The following is a 23916-nucleotide window of genomic DNA, read 5'->3' on the forward strand; positions in this document are numbered from 1 at the left end:
CCCCCCCCCCCCCCAGTCACTGACCCCTCAACCCTCTGGCAACCCATTTTTCTTGAGTGCTAAATGATGGAAGACAGACAATTAAGCCAGAGCCCAAGTACTTAATCTGCTGTTAGTTTCCTTAATTGTGTTTCCGGCACGTTCTTTTATAAATAGATTTAAGCAAGACAGTATGTTCTTTAATGTGTGCATTTCTGTTGCTATGGAAACAGTTACTTTTATCACCCCCTCCCCAAAAGCTTAGCCATAAAGTAGAAGTTAGCACCTGTGTTTTCTAGGCAGGTGAATTATCTACTAATCCTCGTTTTCTAAGAAGGTTTCTATGAGTGGGTTGGAATAACCTGCTGGTGACATCTCTTTAAGAAGAGCATTAGCTGAGGGTCTGCGATTTCCAGAAGGTAAAATGCATCCTTGCTATAACCCTTTACGTGATAAGCAACTCATTCCATAGATTCATAGGCTGTTGGAACTGGAGAGGTATCTAAAGAGATAATTCATGTAATAATAATTAAAAACCACTCTTGATGGTACATTTAATGCATTAACTGGTTTCTAAAGGAATCCTCTGATTAAATCATTTATTCAGAAACATTTCCTGAACACTAGTACAGATCTGGGCAGACACAGGTATCTCAGAACATTGCAGATGCCTGGCACATGGAAGGGACTCCGCAGATATTTCTCTGTGAATGAATAAAGCTGTTTCCTCCTCCAGCCAGTGGGGTATATGGACATTTAATGGGTTATAACGTTCTCTGTCACATGCTGGAATACGGGTACGTACAGCGTGTCCTGGGAGTGTACAGCGAGTGGGTCATAGATCTACTTCCTCTATTTTTGGTAAAAGGTGAGAAAATTAAAAGCAGAGAATTAGAAGGAAAGATACTTGGCAACATCACATGACTATTTAGCGGCAGAACCAAGTCTAGTACCCAGGTTTCCTGAATCCGGATCTGACAGCTTCCTTCCACATCATGCTGGCTCTCACACAGCTCACACTGCTGTGCTCTTCAAGCTTCTGTAGCAATCACCTGGGGATTTTGTGAAAGTGCAGATGCTGATTGAATAGGACTGGGGTGGGGTCTGAAAGCCTGCATTTTTTTACTAACACCTGGGTGACACTGATGCTGGTCAGGCCATAATTTGATTAATAAAGCTCCAGAACACTATCCTTTTTTTAAAAAATTGAAGTGCAGTTGATTTACAATGTTGCATTAACTTCTGCTGTATAGCATAGTGATTCAGTTATACATACATACATATATATATTATATTATATATATATATATATATATATATATACACACACACACACACACACATTCTTTTAAAATATTCTTTTCCATTATGGTTTTTCATAGGATATTGAATATAGTTCCCTGTGCTATACAGTAGGAACTTGTTGTTTATCCATTCTCTGTATAAAAGCTTACATCTGCTAACCCTAACCTCCCACTCCAGGCCTCCCCCAACCCCTCCCCCTCGGCAACCACCAGTCTGATTTGAGAATCTGATTACAACTGAGGTTATTTGGTTGATAACAGAAACTCTAACACATATATAATAATATAGTATAACACATAACATAATCAATTATATAAAATAATATATCATGGTCTATATGAATTTATATATGTATATACAGTTGACCCTTGAACAATGTTGGTATTATGGGAGCTGACCCCCCATGCAGTCAAAAATCTCTATATAACTTGCAGTTGGTTCTCTGTATATGAAGTTGTGATTCTTCTGTATCTGTGGTTCCAAATTCTTGGATTCAACAACCTCAGGTCATGTAGTACTGTAGCATTTACTGTTGAGAAAAGTCTGCAATAAGTGGACCTGTGCAGTTCAAACACGCATTGTTCAAGGGTCAACAGTATTCGTATATGTAGTTGTATATGTATAATTCTATATATTATATATATAATAGGATGATGCAAACAAAGGAAATGTGGAACTTCCAGTTATCGGAAAAGAAGAGGAGCAAATCAGCCCCCTTGATGTGTGCACTTCTGTTGCTATGGAATTGGCAGAACTCATCGGCAGCCCCTTCCCCACTGTCGGGGTGAGTATGTCCCAATTTCAAACCTGTGACACTCTTCTGAAGACCCAGTTTTCCAGGGAAGGGACCTCATTGACATAGCTGAGCCCAGGGCTGGCCCCTCAGCCGGGGGGAGGCTTGGGAACTTTGAGGGACAGTTCCATACTCACCAAAGGTAAAGTGGAGATACTTTTGCCAGAAGGAGGAATGCATGCTGGGCTGTCAGGAGAAACAGATGACCAATAAAGACCATCGCTCCCCCAAAATGCACATACATCCACATGTAATCAGCCAGCAACCCCTGATCTCTTGGTGGCCACCTTTCTGTCCAGGCCGTCCACTGTCAGTCAAGTGGATCACAGCATTTGCTTCCAAAATTATCTCCCTGCTCGACACTGCCCCCTTCAGTCTGTTCTGCACCCAGCAGCTTGAGAGAGACTTAAAACCCAAGTCAGATCATGTTACATCTTTGCTCACAACCCTCAGCTGGAATCACATTGTCCTCCCAGCTAAATCAGATGCAAAGTCTGCACATTGCTCTGCAGGATGCTACAAACCTCCATTCCCCCACAGCTCCGATCCGCCCCATCTCTGTCCTCCTCTCCCGCCATCCTCCCCACCACTCACCACACTCAGCCACACTGGCCTCCTTCCCATCTCCGGAATATGCCTTTGTCTTTGCTGTTCCCTCTGCCTAGATTGCTGTCTCCCAGATGATCGCACTGCTCAGTCCCTTACTCTGTTCAGATCTCTGCTCAAGTTCACTTTCTCAAAGAGAGCTTCCAGCTCATGTTACCTGAGACAGCACCTGCCAGCCTGGTCCCTCTCTGGCCTCTTAGCTTTATTATTGACAGAAACATATATTTGCTTAATGTTTCTTCCCTCACAAGAATGTAAGCAGCACAAGGGCAGGGGCATTTGGGTTTTGGGTGTTTTTTTTTTTTTTTTGTAACCCAAGAGGAACCAGGAAGGTGTTGGTACTTGTATTTAGGTGTTGTGGAAAGAATGAATGAGCATATATTTATGTCACATGCACATTTTTGCCTGTGGTTTCAGGGGATTTACAGGCCTTCTGAAGCAGGGGATCCATACATCTTGAGTTAGAAACCTCTGTTGTGGCCCAGGTATCTCCAACCCTGAGTGAAAAGGGTCTCTGCGATCAGCAACGCCTTCCTTCTCCCCAGGCTGGCATTTCAGAGTGGGGCAATTGTACCATTGCATTTTCTACCTTTGGGTGACAAAATTGCAATTACAGAAGAGTTACGGTAAAACAATTGACACCTTCCCAGGGCACAGAATGGAATATGTTAAATGCAAGGTGCTTCTAATATCATTTGATAAATACAAGGGCAGAATGAAATTTTTGTTCTATTCAACAAATATTTATTGAGCACTCACTATGTCCTAGTCAATCTTCTAGGTGCTAGGGGAATGGCAGCAAAAGAACAGCATAAAGTTCTCACAGAGTATTCAAGAAGGACTAGGTAGACAATAAAATAAAATCTAGATATCAAAAGGGCTACAGAGACTATAACATCAGGGAAGGGGGCTAGGCAGTGCCATTGATGAGAGGAGTTATAATAATAAACATAATTTTCAGGGAGGAACTCTCAATTGGAATAGAGCTGAAGGAAGTATGGGCAGGTACAAAGAGATCTTGGGAAGGGTGTTCCAGGAAGAGGGAACAGGAAGTGCAAAGACCCTGAGGCAGGAGTCTGGTTAGGGTGATTGAGTCACAGCAAGAAAGTACATGTGGCTGGGATGGAGGGAGAACAAGAGATGAGAAGAAAATGTAGTCAGACCGGAAAATGTAAGGCCTCATGGGCCTTTGGAAGGACTTTAGCTTTGGCTTTGAACAAGGTAGAATTCTTTGGAATTCTGCAAGCAGAGGAGTGACATGGTCCAACTTGTGTTTTAACAGGATCATACTGGCTGCTGTGTTGACAGTAAACTCTAGGGGGCAAGCAGGGAAATAGTGGGACCATTAGGAAGATCAATCATTGTCATCAAACAAACAAAACACATCTTTTCTCTGTCACCTTCCCAGGTGGATATCACCTGCAGCCAGTATTAAGGGAATTTGGAAAGACTTCACTATTGTCAATGAATAGAGTTAGCCTGGGGAGAGAACTGTCACTCCCTCTAGGTGTGCCCCAAACTTCCCAAACAGAGGAGATCAAGATGCATATTTGTTCCATCAAAACAGACGATGCCCCCAGGGAACTTTCTTAGCTGGAAGATTTAGAATAATCATCCTTCTGTAGGTGTTCAGCTAGCAAGGAGTTGTGTGATGGGGGAAAAAAAGATGGTGTTTAAATCAGAAGCCAACCCATGAATTGAAATTAGTTAAATTCAGTCAATTGCTGACTGATTTTCCGTTATGGCATTCAAATGCTCCAAGCCTCAGTCAGTTGAAACCCTGTTTCAGAATGAGCCAGTTATGGATGGATCTGCTGTTCTATTATTAAAAGAAATGGATCTCTTCAGAGCATAACATACGTAACACTAAGAGCCCACTTGGTGGATGGACATGCTTGTTTGTTTGTTTGTTTATTTTATCCCTGAAGACCTGGAACTAAATTCTGGAGAAAGTCAGAGACCTGCAGATTTTTTAGAAATTGCACAATTGCTTTATTTTACTTAATCTGGAAATTCAGACTCAGAGAGGGCTAATAAATGGTCCAAGGTAGGCTAATTACTCTGGTGAAGACTCCTAAGATTTTAGTGACTTACTGCAGTCAAGTTGTAATTCTCACTCACATTACATGCAGCGTGGGCAGGCCTGGGCTCTGCTCCATACAGTCTCTTGGGAACCCAGGTTCCTTCCACCTTGTGGCTCACTCCTGCTACAAGTCCTCAGAGACATCTCTGTTTAGCTAGAGGAGGAGTGTGTGGATCATGCCAAGGAGGCATTTATGGGCCAGACATAGAAGTGACACACATCAATTTTGCTCACATTTCATTGTCCAGAACTCAATTCTATGGCGCAACTGGGAAATGTTTTCTAACTGTGTGCCCCTGGAGAAGAGAGTGTGGATATTGCTGAGTGCCAGTTATGCCCACCAGAGGCACACGGTAGTAAGAGACAGAACTGGGCCCTGAGTAATAGAACAACAGAAAAGAGGGGAAATGCCTAATATATGTTTGATTCCTTCCCTCCACCTTTTCTTTCCATCCCCCCATCTCTCCTTTCCTTATTTCCCCCTCTACCTCTGCTTTTCACCTCTCTCTTTCACAGATACCTAGTGAACATCTACTAGATGCCAGAGGTGTGAGGAGATTCAAGCTGAAACCAACATGGACCCTCAAGGGCCTTTGGTCTAGTTTAAAGATAAGACATGGATATAAGTACATAGAACAGAGGCAGGAGTGATAAATGCCACAAGAGTTGGGCAGAGTGCAGTGGAGAAAACATGAGGGAGGAGCCACAGAGGGCTGGGTTGAGTTCTGACAGCATCCTGTGCCCAGCTGCAGGCTGTTTGACCTTGGCCTCTTTACCCTCTCGGAGCTTATTTTTGTACTTCTAAGTAAGATGGGGACAATGAGACCCTGAAGCGGGTGGTGCTGGGATGGAATGAGTGTTTCCCACAGGAGGGGGAGATAACTTGTTCCTGGTGATGGGGAGAAGGCTGATGATACAGGCAGCATTTGAGCTGTATCCTGGCTGCCATAACAAATGACTACAAGTTAGGGGGCTTCACAAACAGAAATTTATTATCTCATTGTTTATGAGGCCAGAAGACCCGAATCAAGGTGTTGGCAGAGCTGAACTCCCTACAAAGAATCTAGAGGAGAATCCTTGCCTTCGCCAGCTTCTGGTGGCCCCAGGTTTTCCTTGCCTTGGGAAAGCATGACTCCAATCTCTGACTATTAATTATATGACCTCGTCTGTGTCTCTGTTTCATAAATCTCTCTCTTTTCTCTTACAAGGGTCCACCCTAAATCCAGGATAATAGCATCTCAAGATACTTAGCCTAATCACATCTGCAAAGACCCTATTTCCATATAAGTTCACATTTGCAGGTACCAGAGGTTAGGATTTGGACATACCATTTTGGGGGCCACCATTCCACCCACTACAATCACCAGCTTGATAAATAATCTACTCCCTCACTATAATGGGTTACCTGAGGGTCAGCTCTGGGCTGACGGAAAAATCATGTAACCACAAGGCAGTGGCTTTAGCCACTGTATATTAGTTTCCAATTTAGTATATTAGTTTCCAATTGCTGCTGTAACAAGTTAGCATGAACTCAGTGGTTCAAATAACACAAATTTATTATCTTCCAATCCTGGCAGATAGAAATCTGAAATGGGTTTCACTGGGCTAAAATCAAGGTGCCAGCTGGTCTGTGTCCCTCTTGAGAGCTCTAGAGAAGAATCCATTCCCTTGCCTTTTCCAGCTTCTAGAAGCCACCTCATTTCCTTGGCTTATGATCGCTTCACACAGGTTCAATGTTGGCAGCACAGCATTACAATTCTTTCTCTGACCCTGACCCTCTTGCCTCCCTCTGATAAGGATTATGATGGGCCTATAGGGATCATCCCAGATAATCTTCTCATCTCTGCTAAGTTACTTTTTCCATGTTGAGGTAACATGTTCACAGGTTCTGGAGATTAGGGACATGGACATCTTTGTGGGGGGATGGGGCATTATTCTTTTTTTTTTTTTGGCTGTACGCGGGCCTCTCACTGCTGTGGCCTCTCCCATGGCGGAGGACAGGCTCCGGACGTGCAGGCTCAGCGGCCATGGCTCACGGGCCCCTCCGCTCCGCGGCACGTGGGATCTTCCCGGACCGGGGCACGAACCCGCGTCCCCTGCATCAGCAGGCGGACTCCCAACCACTGCGCCACCAGGGAAGCCCCGGGGCATTATTCTTTTTACGACACATGGTGAACCTGTTTTTCATGGAGTTCTCACTCTACAGAATGCCTTGTGCTGTCCTGGGTAGGGGTGAGAGCATCTTGTTTTTCATGGAGTTCTCACTCTACAGAATGCCTTGTGCTGTCCTGGGTAGGGGTGAGAGCATCTTGTTTTTCATGGAGTTCTCACTCTACAGAATGCCTTGTGCTGTCCTGGGTAGGGGTGAGAGCATCTTGTTGTGCTTTGTTTGATATCTTCAGGATTTCGTTCGGGTGCCACGCTGATGCCCTGAAAGACACCTTTGTTTCTCTAGCATCACCCAGGTGCGGGAAGGATAGAGAGAAGTACAGAGCAGACGTCACTGCCTGCCAATCATCCATCCCCCAATTAGCTAATCCTGGAGATTCTATATGGTGGATCTTTATTCCTTTAATTTAAGGCTTTGATTCTTTTAAAAGAATGTGTGAGAAAAAATGGGAAGGGGAGAAGGAGTGAAATTATTGTTATCAGTAGTTTGGACTTCAGAATGAAATCAGTTTTTGATTATTTTTGTTGTTGAGAAAAAAATAGATTGAGATAAGAAGGTTAAAGGATTTTTGGTGTGGAGTTGTGTGGAAGGCATGGAATCCATCAGCCCGTGTGTGGGGTGTAAGTTTAAATGTGGATAGAAGCTAGAGGAAGGGAACTTTGAATGTAATGCTGGGAGGCTAAAGATGAAATATCCTTTTCAAATATAATCTCTACCCACCAGCCTGGCTCTAGGGCTTTTCTGGTCTGTTTTGCCCAGTACTCCTCCTTATGCTCACATAGAGTTAGTATATGATTGTTCAAAGTCTAACGTGTGAATGTATAAATGCTATGGGCAAATGCTATGCCCATCTCCATTGAAAGCCCTGTAGTGGAGAAGGTCTGAACAACTCCAAACCCAAATCCAGGTCTCTGGAACCATATTCAGGATGGAAGGGATGGACCCTTGAGGAGAGGATTCTTGGGGTGCCCCCTCCCATATGATTACCCAGGCAAAATGACCCAAGCCACCTCTCTGCACGCCTCAGAATCTTTATGTGCCTGCAACTTTGTAGTACAACCTCCGGGCTGCACGGATGGGAACAAGGCACTCATTGTTGAGCTGGTTTTGCAGGGCTGGAGTTATGGAGGGCTGCAGGCTGGGAAATAAATTGGATTAAGGATGGTATTTTCTTTTATCAGCACACAAGGGAGCCATAGGCCAGTATAGGCTTTCTGCTTCTACTGCGTTAAGCCTTAATGTGGAGTGAGCAAGGGATGCTTTGGAGGGACCAGCAGAAAGTGGCCAAAGGTCATAGCTATTTTGGCTTCAGCCAGAAAAATATTAAATACTGGGGACTATATTAGTTTTCTTGGGCTGCCATAACAGAACATCAGACTGCGTGGTTTAAAAAATCAGAAACTTATTTTCCCACAGTTCTGGAGGCTAGAAGTCTAAGATCATGGTGTCAGTAGGGTTGGTTTCTCCTGAGACCAATCTCCATGGCTTGTAGTCAGCTGCCTTCTTGCTGTGTCCTCACATGGCCTTTCCTCTGTGCACACACACTTCTGGTGTTTCTCTCTCTTCTTATAAGGACACTATTCCTATTGGATCAGGGCCTCATCCTTATGAACTCATTTAACCTTAATTATTACCTCCTTAAAAGGACATATCTCCAAATACACTGGGGATTAGCGTTCAATATATGGTGGGGAGAGGGGGACAAAATTCAGTCCATAATGAGGATCATGCTTCTTGGTGGAAACATTCAAGGAGAAACATGTAACTTCTGAGAAAACGTGCCTATTTGGAAAAACAACCACTGGAGACAAACTTCCTTCTCCATGGAAATGTATACTGTCTAGCCAAAGTACCTACTGTGAAAAATACACATCAGGAAGAATTCTCACTAAAAATGCTCCCTAGGAAAAATGTTAATTATGAAAATGTTCACCATGAAAATATTCACTAGGAAAAGTGTCCATTGGAAAAAATCATTGCAAAAACAGGGGGGATGGGGGTGGGGATAACCTCTGGAGGAATAGCCTTTCTGGGAAAAATGCCTCCAAGAAAAATTTTCACTAGGAGAAATGACCACTCAAAAAATATGCACAGGGAAAAATACATACTGGGAAAAAAACCAGACTTGTTATTTAAAATACCTATGGAGATGTATCCTGAATGAGACAAATACTCACTGGGAAAATATTCCTGGGGAAATTATATATCTTCATCAGGAAAATGGCCTTGACTGTATACCCACTGTGAAAAACAGGAAAGTATCATTTATTTTGTGTACATCGTGGGTCATGCATTCTTCTAATAGCTTCATGTGTCTTAGCTCACTTAATCCTCATGAAAGCTCTATGAGGTGGGTACTATTTTATGCCCTATTCAATATAGGAGAAAACTGAGGCACAGAGAGTTAAGTAACTTGCATAAAGTTGCACAGGAAGTAAATGACAGCCCCCAGCTTTGAACTCAAGCAATGATCCATCCCTTCATTTATTGAGCATCTAGCATTGTGTTAGGCAAAGGGGTCTAAGAGGTAATGAAACTTAAACCTCAGTTTTAAGAACTTAACGTGAGAGATAGATTCATAAGCGGACAATGAAATTATAGTGAAATGAGCCTTTATACATCCATCTCCGCCTTGGAAACCGAAGTAAATGTCCCCCAGCCTGAAGTTCCTTTGCGGGCTTACAAAAGAAGCTACTCCCCTGGCCCTGAAGTAAACCACAGCTCCCTTGGGAATAACAGCCACTGGGGAAACATTAACACCCAGGGGAATATTCATCGGTGCATCGGGAAAACACACCCCAGGGGGAAAGTTCATCAAAACATGTACCTCTGGGGGTACTTGTTTGGAACCTAGTTAGGTGTCTCCATTGTCCAGTCTGGGTCTTTGTTCTTGACCATATGAACCCAGCTGAGATGGTCAAGTCATACCATGACCTGGCTAGTGATGCAAAATGGGCTGCAGGAGCTGTGTTGCAACGGGGAAATTGGATGGACTCTGGTGGGAGTTCCGAGTTCTCTTGATTTTTAAAAACGTTTACTTGTATGTGGTCTAACCCCACCAATACGTCAGCTCCAAGAGTTCAGGTCCCTGTCTGTGTGGTCCATCTCAGCGTCCTCAATGCTTAGAAAAGTCTGTGCTCAATAAACATTTGCAAAGGAAGATATGTTGACCATTGTATATGCTGTTAACGACATAGATGCTGGAGTCAGACGACTTCATTTCAATCCCGGTGTTGCCGTTTCCTAGTTGTACTGACTAGGCTAAGTTACTGGCTAACTCTGAGCCTCAGTTTCTTCATCTGGGCAGTGGGGACAATAATACTTTTCTCCTATGGTTTGTTTATCAAAATTTCAGAAACAGAGACCTGATTGAAGGAAAGGGGAGTTTATTTGGGCTATGTTAGGACTGCAGCCCAGGAAGCACAGATTCAAGAAGCACTTGAACTGTGTCTTTTCTGCTGGACCATAACATGAAGGAAGCTTATAAAGGCAAAACTCACAAGGCCACAGTTAGTTACATATGTGGTTTGTCAAGAATTATGATTGGAGCTGGCAAGAAGTAAGGGTGCTTGTTAAGCAAGGATTGGCTGGGGTTTGAAATGGTTGCCTCTGCAAGGAGAGGTCCTTGAGACTACCAGGTTGCAGCTAGCAGATATTCTAAAAATGGCTGGTTGTGCCCTTGGCTTTGGCACAGTTCAGAAAGTTCAGGGTCTCAGTGGTGCAGGGACATGTCTGGGACCAGATTCTCTATGGCTGCCCAACTCTATTTTGTAGGCCTGAACTAGGATTACTCTACTATGATTTCAGTCTGTCATCAGGTTATTGGCAGGAGCTGATGGTATAATGCCTATAGAGTATTCAGTGTAATGCCGGACATGGGGTAGATGGTCAAGAAATAAGCAGACATGGTGTCTCCCTTCGTGAAGTGTCTAATCAGGTGGGTCATTTCCCAGCCACCATTCTGCCTCCAAAAATTCCAAATTGGAGGCAGGGGCCTGGAAAAGCTGGTTATTTAAGTCCAGAATCTGCAACTCAGGTTTTCTGTCTCCTCTGTCGTCTCTTGAGAACATGTGTGCTGTAAGTTTCCATCTGCTTCTTTAATAAAACATAAATTATTAAAACCATAAAATATTGATGAATTGTTTTATAAAACAGAGGGACTTAATGTATTGATTATGAATTGAGAAAGCCTTAATGGGCTTCAGGAGGAGAAATAATTGGGAAATGATGGGGAGTTGATTTCCTTATAGATGCAGGCACTGAGGCTCTGAGTTAGTGAAGCCAGGATTTGAACCCAGTGAGATGGATTTGAAAGCCTATACTCCTTTTTTTTTTAAAATTGAGGTATAATTGACATATAACACTGTGTAAGTTTAAGGGGTACCTCACATTGATTTGATGCATTTGTTTTGCAATTGTTTGCCATTTGTACAGTTAGCTAACACCTCCATCACATCATATAATGATCATTTCTTCCAGTGGTGGGAACAATCAAGATCTATCTTCTTAGCAAGTTTAATGCTTATAATACAGTTTTGTTGTCTATAATCACTTTACTGTATACTAGGTCTCCAGGCCTTATTTATCTACTAGTTGCAAGTATGTGTCTTAAACATCTCTCCTATTTCCCCAGCTCACAGCTCCTGGTAACTACCATTCCACCCTGTTTGTGTGAGTTCAGTTCCTTTTAGATTCCAGATAGAAGGGCCATCCTACAGTATTTGTCTTCCTCTGTCTGATTTATCTCGCTTAGCATGAAGTCCTTAAGGTCCATCCATGTTGTCAGAAATGGCAGGATCTCCTTTTTGTTCCTCATGGCTAAATAGTATTCCACTGTGTATATACTACGTCTTCTTTATCCATTGACCCACTGACATCACTTAGGTTGTTTCCATAGCTTGGTTATTGTGAATAAAGCTGCAATAAACATGGGAGTGCAGATCTCTCTTCCATCACCAGTTTTCATTTCCTTTGGATATATACCCAGAAGTGGGATTGATGGATCATATCGTAGTTCTATTTTTAATGTTTTTGAGGAAACTTCAAACTCTTCTTCCTAGTGACTGAACCCATTTACAATCCCACAAACAGTGAGTGCACTGTGCTTCCTTTTTAGGGAGGCTATACTCTTAAGTGGACAATACATGCAGGCACCTTTCTTCTTGTTTTGAATCACACTGCTTTTTTTGATACTATTGACGTCTCGTTTCTTTGTGAAGCTGTTGCTTCTCTTGGTCTCAATTCTGACCACTTCTTCTTGGTCTCTTTCACTGACCCTGCTCTCAGCTGCCAGCCCCTTGTGGTTTCCCAGCATTCTACCATGGGCTCTGGGTTCTTCCTATTAGCTGTGTCTCCTCGGGTGAGTCTCAGCTAATTGCATGGATTTTACATGCACTGTTATCTCCTGTTATGCTGCAGACTCCCAGTTCTGTACTGCCAGCTCTGAAGTCTCTTTGGTCTCAGTGTAATGCTGGTCTCGTAGAACGAGTTGGGAAGTGTTTCCTCTGCTTATGATTGTGTAGAATTGGTGTTATGTGTCCCTTAAATGTTTGATATGCAATGATACCATTTGGGTATGGAGATTTCTTTCTTGGAAGGCTTTAAAACTCTGAATTCAACTTATTTAATAGTTATAAGTCTGTTCAGCTTATCTATTTAACCTCGGATGAAATTGAGAAGTTTGTGACTTTTTAAGGTGTTGGTCCATCTCTTCCAATTTGTCAAGTTTATGTTGTCAGGTTGTTCAAAATATTCTCTTTTTTATCCTTTTAATGTCCGTAGGGTCTGATATTGGTAATTGGTATCTTTTATAGTCAGTCTCACTAGAGGTTTATCATATTTTTGATCTTTTCAAAAAACAATTTTTTGTTTCATTGATTTTCTCTTTTCCTTTTTATGATTTCTGTTCTTTGTTATTTTCTTCCGTCTGCTTAATTGTGGTTTCTTTTGCTCTTTTTTCCTACTTTGTTAAGGTGGAAACAGATGATTGATTTGAGACCTTTCTTCTTTTCTAACACAAGCATTTAATACTATAAAATTTCCCTTATGCACTGCTTTAGCTGCAGCTGACAAATTTGGTATGTTATATTTTTATTCAGTTTGATGTATGTTTCCCTTGAGACTTCCTCTTTGGCTCATTGATTAATTAGAAGTATGTTAATAAACAGCTGTATTGGGATTTTCCAGACTTTCTGTTATTATATAATTCCATGATAGTCAAAGAAAATATTCTACATAATTTTGATTCTTTTAAGCTTGCTTAGGTTTGTCTTATGACTTAGAATATGGTCTGTCTTGGTAAGTATTCCATGTGCACATGAAGAGAATATGTATTCTGATGTTTTTGGGTGGAATGTTCCATAAAATCAATGAGGTCTGGTTGACTGATGTTCTTGTTCAGTTCTTCCATATCCTTGCTAATTTCTTGTGTGTTAGTTCTATCTATTACTGAAAGGGCAGGGTTAAAAGTCTCACACTATGGTTGTGGATTTATCTGTTTCTCCTTTCAGTTCTGTTAGCTTTTCTTGATGTGGTTTGAAACTTGTTAGGTTGCATATACATTTTGGATTCCTTGTTGAATTGACCCTTCTACCACTATATATTGTCTCTCTTTACTCCTGCTAATTTTCTTTTCTCTGAAGTCTATTTAGTATGGTCACTCCAGCTTTCTTTTTTTTTAATTTTTTTTATTTTTATTTATTTTTTTTATTTATTTATTTTTTTTTTTGCGGTACGTGGGCCTCTCACTGTTGTGGCCTCTCCCATTGTGGAGCACAGGCTCCGGACGCGCAGGCTCAGCAGCCATGGCTCACGGGCCCAGCCGCTCCGCGGCACGTGGGATCCTCCCAGACCGGGGCACGAACCTGCATCCCCTGCATTGGCAGGCGGACTCCCAACCACTGCGCCACCAGGGAAGCCCCAGCTTTCTTTTTATTAGTGTTTGCATGATATGTCATTTTAAACAATTTTTAAAAAATTTCAACTTATCTATATCATTATGTTCAAAGTGAGTTTCTTATACACGGCATATACTTGGGTCATGTGTTTTATCTATTCTGAAAAATATATCTTTTATTTAGTGTATTTAGACCTTTTACATTTAATGCGATTATTATGTTTTGATTTAGATTTATTGTTTTATTTTTTATTTTCTGTTCCCTTTGGTTTTGTTTCTCTATTTCCCTTACCCTGCTCTCTTATGAATTATTTTAATGTTCTTTAGTATTTTATTTTAATGTTTCTCTTTAGACTTTGACTATATCCATTTTAATAGTCATTTTAGTGTTCAACAAAGGGATTACAATACACATATTTAACTTCTTGCACTCCACTTATAATCAAAATTTTGTCACTCCAAGTGGGATACAGAAAACTTACCATTATACAGGTAACTTTACCTCCCACCTTTATGTTTGTCATCTATTACAGCTAAATTCATTAAAACCAGAAAATGTTATAATATTTACTTTCAACTGTGAAATGCATTTTTAAAAACTCAGGAGGAAAGAATTGCCCATGATATCATCTGGATATTTTCTGTATCTCTTGTTCTTCATTCTTAACATTCCAGGTTTTCTTCTGGTTCCATGTACCTTCTGCCTGAAAAAGTTGCTTTAGAAATTCCTTGGAAGCAAGTGTGCTTTAAAGGTGTGCTGTCGAGAAATTCTCTTTGCTTTTCTCCATCTGAGAATGCCTTTATTTTAACTTGATTCCTGATGTAGATCACTAAATACAGAATTCTAGATTAGCAATTTTTCTTTTTCAGCACTTGAAAAATATTATAGTACTTTTTTATGGCCTCCATGATTTCTGATGAGAAATTTATAGTCATTTGAATAACTGTTCTCCTTTAGTTAATACATTGTCTGGTTGCTTTCAGGATCCTTTTCTTTGTCTTCAGTTTCGGCAGTTTGAGTGTGATGTGTCTTTGTATGTGCATTTCTTTGAGGGTATCCTGTTTGGGATTCATTGAGCCTCTTCAGTCTGTAGCTTTAAATCTTTTGCCAAATTTGGGAAGTTTTCAGCCTTTATTTCTTCAAATATTTTTTACCATCACACTTTTTATCTTCCCCCTTTGGACTCAGATAACACAAATATTAGACTTTTGTTATAGTGCCACAGGTCTATGAGGGACAGCTTATTTTTTTCAATCTTTTTCTCTCTGTCCTTCAAGTTGGATAATTTCTATTCATATACTTTAAGTTCACTAAATGTCTACTCTGTCATCTCTAATCTGCAACTGAGTTCATCCAGGGAGGTTTTTTTTTAATTTTAATTTTTCTATTTTTAATGTTTATTTGATTCTTTGATATATCTTTTATTTCTTTAACAAGACTTTCTATTTTTCCACTTGTTTCAAAATTGTGGACGATTGCTTATTGGAGCATTTGTATATTGACTACTTTAAACCCCTTGTCATATCATTCCAACATCTGTGTCATCTTTTAACTGATTTTTTCCCCAAAGGAGTTACAAGCTTTCTGGTTATTGGTATGCTGAGTAATTTTGGATTAGATTCTGAACATTTTGAATAGTCTCTTATGTAACTCTGGGTCCTGTTGAACTCCGTTGAACATTTTTGTATGAGTAGAAAATCAATCTGCTTAGATTCAGGTGGAAAGTTCTAACCTCCCTTCTGTGGACTCTGATTCTAATATCAATTGTTTCCAAACCTCCACAGTGCTATTAGGTCTGCCCGTGTCTGCACCCCCTGGGGATCAGTCTAAGTACATGAGTAGTGGTAGAGCTGTTGGTTCAGTTCTCAGCTGATTAGGACCAGACCCATGTGGGCACAGCTTGGGGGTGAGCACAGGAATTCACTGACCACTTTATGCAGTCACTTTCCTGAGCTCCTCTGTCTCCCTTACATTGGCACTTTACATTTGCCTGGGATCCCCTTTCCCCTCCTTTGGTTAGAAAGGTGGGACTTTAGGTACATTGCTGCACCAACCACCTACCTGTGCCTGTATCCAGGGCCAAGCTGCGGGAGGTCAGAGAAAAAGAAACTAGTGTAAGATGCTAGAAACTGCCTGCGGGGTAAATGGGAATTCTCTGTGCTACCTTCACAACTTCTCTGTAAATCTAAAACTATTCTAAAATAAAAACATGTATTAAAAAAATATATATTTGCCCCAGCTTCTAGGGATCACAGTTGTACAGATCAGAGAGGCAGATCCCCTCTCAGAGTTTCGGCCCTCGTGGCCTCCCACAGGGGCCTCTGCCACTGACAACACAAAAGATTCCTCAGATCTGGGTATGTAAGAACAGAGAGAAGGAAAAAATGAGTGTTTCCATATGCCCTCTGAGTGCTAGCAGTTCCCTTCCCTGTGCCTGGAGCCACCGCTAGAAGCTTCTTCTGGAGCTCTCTGTTCATGTTGATGCTTGCCTCCTGGCTTCAGGCCGCACTGCATTCGGCTGGGGAATACTGGAGGAAAAACTGTGTAAACGCACCTCCCACCTGGTGGTTCAGATTCTCATCTTCCCTTGTCTACCTGCTGCTATTTACTTTTCAGGGTCTTTAAAGAGCTGCTCCATGCACTTTGCATCCAGTGAGAGAAAGATGGTGGGATCTCTTTCTCCACTTTTCTCTTTTAATTTCACCTTTTTAAAAACCTTTTTATTATGAAACATAATATACATAAGAAAAGAGCATAATGGAGATATATATATATATAATATATATACACATATATATAGTTATATATAGTTAAATGAGTATAAATTGACATAAGAAATTGATATAAGAAAATAGCATGAGATATATGTATAACTATAGGTACACATATATATAATGTATATATGTATATGTATATATAGTTAAATGAGTATAAATTGACACTTATGAAATAACCACCCAAGTTAAGAGATAAAACATTATTGATATCCCCAAAGCATCAATGATGACTCGTTCCCTTCCCTGCTAGAAGTAACCATTAACTCTTGAGTTTATGGTAGCCATTTTATACTTATCTTTTACTCACCATCTGTACCACAGTATGGCTTAGTTATACCTTTTCCAAACTTTATATAAATCAAATGTACTCTTTTATGTCTGGCTTCTTTTGTTCGACAGTGTTTGTGAGACTCAACCACGTTGTTGTGCATAGCTGTCGTTAATTAATTTTCATTTCTGTGTGCCATTGTATAAACATACAGCAATGTTATCCATTCAAGTGCTGATGAGCCTTCGGGTTGTTTCTAGTTTGGGTGCTGTAAGGAACAATGCTCTGTAATATTTTTAGACACTTCTCTTGGAGCACATGCACATAGGTTCTCTAAGATATAGACCCACGAGTGGAATGGCTGGGTCATAGGGTACGTCTTCAGCTTTAATCATAATGGCAAACTGTTTTCTCGAGTGTTATTCCAATTTACACTCTCACCAGCAGTATCTGAGAATCCTGTGGCTCCATGGGGCCGTTCTTAGTCATGTTTGTTCCTATCGTGCATGGCACAAATGATGTTCAATATACATTTGTTAAGCCATTGAACTGACAGCTGGTTATGATTGTGTTTTGTGTGACTGAGATGAAATCCTTTTGTTCAAATTTTGAAAAGCCTTGGGGTACGCTCCACTTTCATTAGAAAGGAATTGAGGACATGTCACAACAATTATCTCCAGTGGAAAATATGCTAAAGAAGACTAATGATGATTTGCAAAGGAGAACGGAGACACTTAGTCCTTTGAAGATAAAAATGGCATATCAAAGGCCAACATCTCCTTATTTTAGAGTGTTAGGGTTGGTGGGAACCTAGGGGCTGGGGGATGGAAGGAATATAAAAGAGAGATTATTTCAAGAACCACAGGACAGGAAAGAAAAGAATAACTGAGAAAATTCCACGGTTGAGGAAGAGTGTGTGAGTCATTTGTTGTTATGTGTCAAGAATCACAATTCACTCCATCAAAGTGATGGTATTCAGGACTAGCTGGGAAGAATTCACACCATGCAGTGTTAAACAAATGACACCGCACCATTTCTGGACTCCAATTTTCGGTCCTGATGTTCTCCCCCAAACTAGTTTAAACTGGCAAACTTGAAAAACCTTTGAAACCTGGGAGACAGACAGACAGTTTAATAGTAGGGATGACCTCATGGTCTTTAAAAGGATAAAGTACAAAATTCATAAAATCCTTCTGAATCTGGTACAGATGAAAAACTTGCTATGAGAAATAAGGATATTCTGAATTAAGTGAGAATTGCTATGCAAACCCCCTGAAGAGATCAGTTTTTGAACAACAAAGTAAAATCAATTCAGTGTAACGAGAGGACTAAACTTAATAATAAGAGTAATTTTTTTAATGATTACGTTTATTTTATATGCCACACTCTGGGTGCTTTACATGATTTTCTCAGTTAATCCTCACAAAAATTTTATGAGTCAGAAAATATTAACTTCATTTTACAAATTGGGAAACTGAGGCAAAGAGAGGTTAAGTGACTCACTGAAGTTCACACAGCCAGCCAGAGTTGCAGCTGGGAACAAAATAGGTAAAGTGACCCCAGAGCCTACCTTCTAGATTTTGTTTTTGGTTGTTTGTTTTTAATTTATAAAAACAAAACTCATTTTATTTTTCTGTACAGTTCTATGAGTTTTATTACATAGATTTGTGTCACCACCTTCACAATCATGACACAGAACAGCCCCGTGATTTAGAAAATCTCCCTCATGCTGTTCCTTTGCTGTCTCACCTGTCCCCATTCCTAGCCTTTGGCATCTACCTATAGTTTGGTCTTTGCTAAGATGTCATGCAGTATACTGCATATAATCTTTTAAGTTTGGCTTCCTTTACACAGCATAATGCCTTTGAGATTCATCCAAGTTGCTGTGACTACCAATACGTTGTTTCTTTCATTGATGAGTAGTATTCCATTGTACGGATGTACCATGGTTTGTTTATCCACTCACCTACTGAAGGACTTATTTGTAACTTACAGTTTTTTGGAGTGATTTTGAATAGAGCTGCTATAAATATTCACATACAGTTTTTTAAGCAAACATGTCTTCATTCCTTTAGGGTAAATATAAGGAGTGTGATTTCTTGGCCAGGCAATAAGTGTATGTTTACAACTTTATAAGAAATTGCTGAAATATTTTCCTGTATCATTTTACATTCGCAACAGCAAAGCATGAAAGATCCAGTGCTCTCTGAAGTTATCAGCACTTGGTAGTGTCCGATTTAAAAAAATTTTTTATTTTAGCCATTCTGACAGGTGTGCAGGGATATCTCATGATTTTAATTTGCATTCCCTAATGACTTATGATGGTGAGAATCTTTTCATTTTTTAATTTGCCATCCAAATATCTTTGGTGAAGTTATCTGTTCAAATCCTTTGCCCTTTTTTTTTTTTTTTTTTTTTGCGGTACGCGGGCCTCTCACCGCCGCAGCCTCTCCCGCTGCGGAGCACAGGCTCCGGATGCGCAGGCCCAGCGGCCATGGCTCAAGGGCCCAGCCGCTCCGCGGCATGCGGGATCCTCCCGGACTGGGGCACGAACCCGCGTTCCCTGCACCGGCAGGCAGACTCTCAACCACTGCGCCACCAGGGAAGCCCCTCTTTTGCCCATTTAAAAAATCAGGTTTGGTTTCTTATTGCTTAGTTTTTACTTTCTTTATATATACTAAATACAATTTTTTGTGTGTGGATATATGATTTGCAAATATTTTCTTTTGGTATCTGGCTTTCCCTTTCATTATCTTAACATTGCTTTCTGCAAAGTAGAAGTTTTTTAAATGAACCATAATTTATAAATGTATTATTTTGTGGATCATGCCTTTGTTATCATGTCTAAGAATTTTTGCCTAAGGTCACAATTTGTTTTTTGCTGAAATTTTTTTATAAGAGTTTTATATATTTTCCATTTATATCTATTACCTACTTTAAGTTAATTTTTGTATAAGTTGCAAGATATAGATTGTGGTTCATTTTCTTGCACATGGAAACATAATTGTTCCAATACCACTTCCTGAAAGGATTACCATTTGAATTGCCTTTGCAACTTGGTCAAAATTCAACTGACCATATTTGTGTGGATCAATTTCTGGACTCTCTATTTTAGGAGTTGGAAATTTTTTTCTCTAAGGGCTAAATAGTAATAGTAATTTTAGGCTGTGGGACATGTGGTTTCTTTTGTAGTGAAAGTAGTTGAGGGAGAGGGAAAATAATTTTTCCTTTCCCCTTCTAGGTTCTTCGCTGAGACCCTCCTGTAATAGAAGACAAATTAACAGGAGAAAGACAAACAAAAGTTTAATAACATGTATACCTCCCATCCCGTATATGTGGGAAAGACCCAAGAAAACTGAGTAATTTTCGAAATGGCTCAAGCCACTACTTTAAATAATATCTCCCTCTAAAGACAAAAGATGACGTGTGTGAGGGGTGTGGTAGGCAGTTATGGGAGGTTACTAGGAAAAGCATAGTAAGCTTGGGAATGTTTGTTACACAGATTTAAGTCAATGTATTCTCTACCGATAAGGATTTCTAGAGATTTAGGATCTTTTTTCTCTTCCAGGTACAGAGAGTGTGACACCCTTACAAATGGAGATTTCCCTGTAAATATAAATGTCTCTTACAAAAGTGTAACTTTGACTTGATTTTTTACAGCTTCTCCTGTATCTGAAGTTTCATAAAAAATAGTTGGCTCAAATTTTCCCAAGAAAAATGGAAATATAAATCCATAAAATAACTCGTAGGCAAAAGTTAATAGCAACCTTATTCATAACAGCCATAACCCAGAAAAGAACCTAGGTGTCCATAAATAGGAGAACAAACTGTAATATATTCATACAAAGGAGCACTACTGAACTGGTCGCTCAGAAAAACAAGGGATATCAGAAAAAATACAGATAAAGAAACAATGTGGTTGAATCTGAAACATATTACATTGAGAGAAAGAAGCCTTATACAGGAGTATTGTGTGGTTCCACTTGTGTGAAGTTCTGTAATAGGTGAAACTAATCCGTTGTGAAGAAAATCAGAACAGATGTTTCCCCTGGAGAGAAGGGGAATGAGATCATAAGGGAAGGGGCATAACAGACCTAGTTGGGATAATGGTCATTTTCTGTATCTTGTTGGTGGTTTGGGTTACACAGGTGTATGCATTTGTTAAAACACATCAAATGGCCCCCTTAGGATTTATGCATCCCATGCTATGCAAATTTTACCTCAAGAGAAAAAAAAATAGCCTTAAACAAACACTAAACTCTTTTAAACAAGTAATAACTCTAGTTTATGATACTCACACTGAAATATTTAGTGGGCAGGGTACTCAAGAACTCATCTTATTCTGAAATGTATCCAAAAGTTGACTGATAAATAAATAGAAGGATTGATAGATGGATAGATGTAGATCTAGATGAAGTGATATAACATGTTCATTTTAGAATCTAGATGGTGAATTTTCACTGTAAAATCATTTCAACTTTTCTATATGGCTGACATTTTTCAAAATAAAATGTTGGAAAAAAACAGTCAACTCAAAATAATCCTTATGCCAAAGAGACAAATTTTAGGGTGGCAAATTCCGCCCCCGTTTGTAGTCATAAACAATAAATTATTGTAATGGCCGAGGCTGTGTTAGACATGGGAGATGAGGAAGTGGGAAGAGTTGAAGGGGATCTGCAGATTTCTACTTTGGGATCTGGAGTTATTTGAATATTCAGTTGCTAGAATTACGGGTAAGTGCAGTTACCTGTATTAGACACGTCTTGTATCCTGTGCCACAATTCTGTAGACGGGTGGTTCTCAAACTTGAGTGTGCATTAGAATCGTTTGGAGGGCTGGTAAAGCACAGCTTGCTGAGCCCACCCCCAGAGTATCTGGCTTGGTAGGTCTGGGGTGGGGCATGAGAATTTGTTTCTTTGCTGGTCCTCCTTTTCTTCCATCCATTATGGAAGCCGCCTGCTCCATCCAGGTGAATGTACTTGCACTGTTTTCTGCCCGGGGGCATCTCTGGATTTCCAGCAGAGGATGCTTGTGGGAGGCCTGGGTGGCACTCAAGGTGTGCTATCTGGAAGTGCCAGGCAGTTAACACCTCACGGTGAACCCCTGAGCCATAGAGGATAAGAGCTGGTAGATAAATGTTGGTAGACGATTCTGAGATGCATTCCAGACGGTTCCTCTGAAGCCCTCAGGGGAACTGTGTCCCTGTTGTCCACTATGGGGGACCAACTTCATAATATGCCTCATGTCCTTAGATGGGTTCCCCTCCTTCTACGATTCACTATCCTGTCTCCCACTCCTGTTGCCAGGCTCACTTTCCAAAACAAAGTACCTGCATGTAAGCCCCTGACTGAGGCTTGGCTTTGCAGGGGGACCTTGGCCTGAGACATTTACTGTGGCTGTCCATCTCTCCCTCCATCTCCATCATGAGATGACCCAATGGATGTTTAACTGGCACTAGAAACTCAGAGTTCTCTAGACTCCATTTTTGTACCCACAGCACACATGCTAATGACTGGCACATGTGGGTGTTCAGAAAATTATGGATAAATGAATCAGTAAAAGTATTTTTACACTTATTAAAGTGGTTGGAGGGGACGGAGCAAGAGGAAATAGCGGGTGGGAGAGAGAAGACTAGCTCACACGCAATGACTGGAGCCCAGAGTGAGAATCCAGCTATAAAAGAGCTGATTAAAGGTTGAGGGTATGGAGATCTCTATTGGAATTCAAACACCACCATTTCCTGGCTGTGTGACCAGGGGTAGCTTTCCCTTTGAACTTCAGTTCCCCCGGCTATAAAATGGGGGAATAATGATATCTACCTCACTGAATTTTATGGGGACAAAAGTGTGGCAATGTGCACCTACCCATCAGAGGTGCAGTGGCAGGAGGATGGAATGCAGGACCTCTAAGATTCACTCCACTTCTAAAATTGCAGGAGACTGGGGTAGTAGCCAGATACAAGTTATTAACATTAATAATGAAAATAAAGATGTTTATTATTGGTAGCTAATTTTAACATAATGCTTGCTCTATGTCAGGTACTATTCCAAATTTTTTATATATTGGCTCATTTGATTCTCAGGCCACTCTATGAGGTAGATTCTGTTATATTCCCAATTTTACAAATGATGAAACCAAGGCACAGAGAGGGTAAGTGACTCCATCAAAATCACACAGCTAGTAATAAGTTGAGCTGGGATTTGAACCAATACCATCTTGCTTTTAACAATAGTGCCATATTTTGGGGATTTGAAACAGTCTGTACTAGTCTGACTATGGAGGCCCTGGGTCTTGACCACCACACACCGCTCAGCACTCAGACGAGTATAATGCATTATAGGTGTTGTGGTGTGTACAGCAATTTCCCATGTGTCATTTATGGAACATTTCAAGTGAAGAAGAGGAAGAATGTTACAATTATCTCCTTAGCTGTGTGTTCACTCCAACCTACCCTATTTCATGCTGTTAAACATCTCATGTGTAATGAATCAGGTACTGAGCTATATACAGGTAAGAAAGATACAGCCTCTACCTCTAAGAAGCTGCCTCTGCCCTTTAGGAGGGTGGACCGTATGAACAGAGAGATGCCATATATGATTCAATGTGTTGGGGGAGTGAAAAGGAGAGGGAGAGAGGTCTGGGAGGTCCGGGGTGGGTTCCCAGAGGAGGACACTGCCAGGCTACCATCTCCCACGTCAGTCTTCCGCTTCTGCTTTTTCCATCATTGGAATTGCCTTCCGAGCCTCTTCACCTTCTCCCAAAGGAGAACAGCTTAAAAACAACAAAGATTACTGCTACAACGTGTCAATATGTAAGAGGATAGAATGAGAATTATTGGTGTTTGCACAAAGCATTTGTCTCCTGTCCATTCCTGGCTGTTTATTTGAGAAGCTGCGCTGAAGAATGTCAGGTTCTGTTAGGATCTGGAAGGAGGAAGATTGAGATGCTCGGGTATTGCTTGTCTCCTCTCGTATTATTTGTGTTCGTGGGAAATGCAGAAATCCAGTGAAAAGTCTTTTGTTTTAAACTGGTCTGTTTG

The sequence above is a fragment of the Lipotes vexillifer genome, unplaced genomic scaffold, assembly GCF_000442215.2.
Source record: "Lipotes vexillifer unplaced genomic scaffold, Lipotes_vexillifer_v1.1 scaffold374, whole genome shotgun sequence".
Lineage (NCBI taxonomy): Eukaryota > Metazoa > Chordata > Mammalia > Artiodactyla > Lipotidae > Lipotes > Lipotes vexillifer.